Source organism: Lineus longissimus, chromosome 1 (assembly GCF_910592395.1).
Source record: "Lineus longissimus chromosome 1, tnLinLong1.2, whole genome shotgun sequence".
In the NCBI taxonomy this organism is placed as follows: Eukaryota; Metazoa; Nemertea; class Pilidiophora; order Heteronemertea; family Lineidae; genus Lineus; species Lineus longissimus.
This window is the reverse complement of record NC_088308.1, coordinates 27,459,923-27,465,422: the sequence shown is the minus strand read 5'-3', so window position 1 is coordinate 27,465,422 and position 5,500 is coordinate 27,459,923. Positions and strand designations below refer to the sequence as shown.

The window sequence follows — 5,500 nt, the reverse complement described above, 5'->3', positions numbered from 1 at the left end:
AGCTGCGTTACGATTTATGGTTTTCGCCATCTGTCGGTCAATATATGAACTGAAATATGACTCACCATTCGTCCCACTCATTCCGTCCTTCCGAGTCGAATTATCATTATTTAAAACAGTACATTTGATTTGTCGTCAGACTACTTGTGGGAAGGAAATGATATCGAGGGCCTGAATGAATTATCGAAAATTTGCGGAGTTAGATGGAATAGATTGGATCGTTCGTAGAAGTCATACTGACAGACCTGCGTATGAGATGGTACTGATACGACATAGATTTTGCCTTATGATAAAAATTTAACATCGTTATCAGTGGTCTCTCGGTCCCTATCATAGACATTAATTGATGATGAGAAACGCCCCCCCCCCCCCCCCGACACCATTCAAAGTGGCCCACAAAGCCAAGGCCAAGCCAATTACGGCGTATCACCGATGTCCGCGATGGCATCTGGAGTCGACATAGCATCGGAGTCCTGGTTTGAAGTCACATCCTACAGACACAGCGTCTGAAGAGAGGACAGGTAATCAGAGATGACCCCCCGGTCAGAGATGACGTCAAAGATCATCAATATGATATCAACATTAATCTACACTCTGCTGTAAACTCAACTAGGAACCGTCTCAACCGTGCACGAACCCGAGACTGTGGCGTGCTGGTGCTTCCACCACGTGTTATTTCAGAGAAACTAAACGTCCGGTCGGAGACGGCACACCATCCATACTTTTTTGTTACGCAACTTTACCTTAATACATGTATCAATGAAATCGTCAATGGACAATGACAATGACAACTGATCACAAAAGTCGTATTGCTGAAGGACGCATTTTTCTTTTTATCCGAGGAGTACAAATTTACCCTCACAAGCAGCTGGTAGTCGTGGCGTGCTCCTGTAAGCCAGTGACCTGGAGGCTGAGGGAGATGAACGGCTTGAGGCCGGGAGCCCTGCTGGTCGTTGTGATATGTTGACCGGGTGTCTGCACTAAGCTTAGCATCAATATGGTGACCTTGGGGGAGACCGAGACGACCAGGTTGTCTATGGAGGAACGCACTGGCTCAGGGTGGAAACACAGCAGGCCAAAGTTCCTGTGTTGAGCAGTAGTGGGACAGCACCCGTGAGTGGACATCGATCAGTGGCCTGGCCAATAGGGTTGGACCTTTTCTTTTTTATGATTTGTTAATTTTTTTGTTCTAGTTTTAACCTTGAGGGCTGTCCTTGCCCAATATGATGATTTACATATAGTGGGACATATATTTTTTATATCAGAGTTATAAATTTTATGACCTCTAGGATGAAACAACGTTCAGTATAAACACCTGCTTTGTTCGTTCGCAAGGAATTTGGAGGTGATTTAAACGACACTGAACCATTTTTTATACTTGGTTGTAGAAGGAATTGAGGAAATGATTAAAAAAAGAAATCGTCGATAAAATGCATTCACATCGTCTTTTGGCTAACGGAACCTGCCTAATGCAATTCCACAGCTCAGCATATGTACATGTACAGGTATGTATGCTCAAGCAAATCCCACATTTTGACAATGCCTGTCATATTGATCATTGACAGAACAAAGGTCTCGCCTGAGCAGATGACTACTAGCCGGCCTGCTGTGACGTCAAATGTATTGTCTTTGGTCATGATCGGTCGCGGTTGATTTGAACGCCAGTCGGTTGGTGTGTGAGCTGCGGAGAACATCGCGGGAACACTTTCTCCGATTTCAAACGTAAAAATGCCTTCAAATTTTCCGAAACAAATCAAAACGGCTGCAGCAGAAGGTAAGGCACAGTATCTATTCCTGATAAAGGTATGAGTTGGTTTCAAAGGGTTTTTATTGTAGAAATAGTCATACAATCAAGGCGAAATGAACTGCGCAGTTTGAAATTTCAAGCAGACATGTTGAATTATGTACATCACTGTACTTCATGTACATGTTCAACGGCAATTTTAATTGCCATCCCTAATCAAATACATGTACCATTTGCTCAAAGAAACTATGATGTGGAAATCTCCACTGAATTCATCAGTGAAGGTTTGTCTAATTATATGTAAATTGACGTAAACAGTTAACAGTTTTAAATTCAACAACCATTCATTTGGCGGCCACTATCCCGACTGTGGTGTAGCACCCGACTGTAACTGGCATGAAAAGGGGATACGCTGGTTATGGATGTCAGATCGTGGTTCCCTGACCTTTGCAAACACTTTCACTGGACGTAACCCACGCGGCGACACCAAGGACCGCTGGCTGATCTATTGATATGTTCGCAGTAGGGTGTCAAAGTCGGAGAGAAGAAGAGCCACTCTTCTCTTGTAGGGGGTTCACTTGGAAGTGTTTGCACTTGTTAGCCCATAAACACAAGATTTTAATCCTTCAGTCTTGGGTTTGGCGGAGAAAACTAATCTTACATAAGTCCCAGAACAATATCATATGTCTTTATGGCAATATTTATTACTGGGACCCAGTACAGTGCCGTTCTATCCAATATTCCTGGGGCTGTTGGAGAGGCTTCTTGTCTAAACAGTGCCATTCTGCCCCCTCTAAGGCATACATTGGTAACAAATGAATTGACTGCAAAATGAACGCATTTGAACACAATGTGAATAATTCAGTCTCGGTTTCGCCGAAAAGAAGGCGATATGTTATTATTTGATAATGTATATGATCATGATAATTAGGAGACCCTGTGTGGGTGTTTGATCCAACATACTTTGATGTGTTTGGAGATGGAAGTTTGTCATAGTGCCTTTAAAGGTATGATAAAGACAGCATTAGTACGCTACCTGGTGCTATTCTGATGGACCATATTGTCAGGAAAACGTAAGTGGCAGGTCTCTATATAGTCTTAATTCACGTTGCGATTGTCCAAGTGAAAGGTAAGTCTTGCTGAAAATTTATTGGAAGGAAATCTTGATCTTGACGTTCTTGAGTTTGACCTATAGCTTGATCTGTCTCATGATTTCGTGATTTTAAATTCAACAACCATTCACTTGGCGGCCACTATCCCGACTGTGGTGTAGCACCCGACTGTAACTGGCATGAAAAGGGGATACGCTGGTTATGGATGTCAGATCGTGGTTCCCTGACCTTTGCAAACACTTTCACTGGACGTAACCCACGCGGCGACACCAAGGACCGCTGGCTGATCTATTGATATGTTCGCAGTAGGGTGTCAAAGTCGGAGAGAAGAAGAGCCACTCTTCTCTTGTAGGGGGTTCACTTGGAAGTGTTTGCACTTGTTAGCCCATAAACACAAGATTTTAATCCTTCAGTCTTGGGTTTGGCGGAGAAAACTAATCTTACATAAGTCCCAGAACAATATCATATGTCTTTATGGCAATATTTATTACTGGGACCCAGTACAGTGCCGTTCTATCCAATATTCCTGGGGCTGTTGGAGAGGCTTCTTGTCTAAACAGTGCCATTCTGTCCCCTCTAAGGCATACATTGGTAACTAATGAATTGACCTCGAAATGAACGCATTTGAACACAATGTGAATAATTCAGTCTCGGTTTCGCCGAAAAGAAGGCGATATGTTATTATTTGATAATGTATATGATCATGATAATTAGGAGACCATGTGTGGGTGTTTTATCCAACATACTTTGATGTGATTGGAGATGGAAGTTTGCGATAGTGCCTTTAAAGGTATTGTTAAGACAGCATTAGCATGCTATCTGGTGCTATTCTGAAGGACCATTGTCAGGAAAACTGAAGTGGCAGGGCTCTATAGTCTTAATTCACGTTGCGACTGTCCAAGTGAAAGGCAAGTCTTGCTGAAAATTGATTGGAAGGAAATCTTGATCTTTATATATGTTCCTGAATTTGACCATTAACTTGATCTGTCTCATGATTTCAGAGGTGACTGACCACTCGGCCCATGAGGTGTGAAAGCGAGAATGATGAGTGCCAGTCTTCAGAATGACGAGGTGGCAGTGCCCAGTTTAAGCTGGTAGGATGCAGAACTTGTGTAACCAAATACGACTCAGATCCACCTGGTGCATATGATCGTATATCCAGAGCAGTTTAACGAAACGTCTCTTCCATCTTGACCCTTAAATGTATTGACATCGCTCAGCTTCGAGACAACGCTCGTATGGGCGGAGGCTATGGAGGCAATAGCGCTGGAAGTTCAGTACGGACTCTTCGGATCGATACCCCAGGGGCAGGGTTATAACTGCAATTTGTGCAGAATCCTAGTGGCACGCAAGAAACGCACAGGGGAACAAATTCACATACAAGATGGAGACTGGTCTTTAGGGCATAACAATTAAGCTTCTGAGATGCTCCCTATAATATCGATTTATCTTATTTCATTTTCAGGGTCATGGAACAACTCTTCCCTCCGTGAAAAGACCTCCATGGAGACAGAAATAACTCTCGGCCAAGTCTCAGTTGAACCATACCTGAACCTGACGTCACCAACCAGGGAAGGACACGCTTTCCAGTGGTCATTCCATTCTGCTACACTACCTAGGATACGAATCCTACCAAACTGGAGCGCCACCTGTTCACAAATGCAGTGCCTTCATAATCATAGCTTTTTGTTTGAAATATCTTTTTGTAAAACCTGTTGGTGATTTTTAAATATCGACAGATGAAGATACCAGTTCAAGTTGAACATTTGAATTTGTCGTAAACATTTCAAATGCTAGATTGAAAGTTTCACAATCAGTGGTTGTTTGTACATTTCATCATCGGTGTCCGTTCATAATCCAGGACACAATTGGACATGTCCTTCCTGTGCTGGTTGTTCAAATTGCATTAGCCAGTTGATGATGTCTTTTAACATGGCGTTAAGTTGATTGGACTTGACTGCATGAGATAACGCCTAGTAAGCGTCTTGACTGTCGGCAACAAGCGGTTCCTATGAAGAACAATCAGGACCAAGTGTGTTGTCGCATCACTTTCGCTGTCACAATCACATCAACATTATCAGGATGATCAGGTCACAGATCGCCGATACTTCAGGGGAGTCGGGGGAAAATCTCTGCTTTTTCCCTGGAGAAAGTGTCCGGGCCTACTGTCGGATTATGCTATAAATGGTTCTGTGGTAGATGCCATAGAATGTTTGGTTCCCGGACATTCTATCCCCGGCTGTAGAAACTCCCAGAAAAAAGTTCTAAATTCTGCTCTAATAATTTATTGTTCAATAAAGTTGTTAAAAACAAGATCGTGATATTTGTCATCCTCTTCTCCTCGGTGACCCTTGACGTCGCCAATTTGATTGGCCCATCATAAAGTTATGGAACGACACTTTATTAGACGGCGTTCCGTCCTCTCCATAGATAGGAATCCGCGGCGCCGAATACATGAAGACAAACATCATCTAGAAAAATGTCATAAGCTTTTGAATTGACCCAATTTCGGCTGACCAGATAGCTTTTCAAACTCAATTTTCATCAATCATGGCGAAATTGGGAGGACAGGCAAACATTCAGAACCTAACGACCCGCTTTGATTACAAGGTTGATAATTACGTAGCCTTTTACCACAGCCCCA

General features: G+C 43.0%; 1 long non-coding RNA gene across 1 annotated transcript; it reads left to right on the top strand.

Moving 5' to 3' along the window:
• The first annotated feature begins 1,626 nt into the window (after positions 1 to 1,626).
• Positions 1,627 to 5,106, top strand: LOC135482619 (uncharacterized). The gene is made up of 3 exons (XR_010446240.1): positions 1,627 to 1,774; positions 3,858 to 3,950; positions 4,322 to 5,106. It is a non-coding gene; the product is annotated as an uncharacterized LOC135482619 (long non-coding RNA).
• The last annotated feature ends 394 nt before the right edge of the window (positions 5,107 to 5,500 follow it).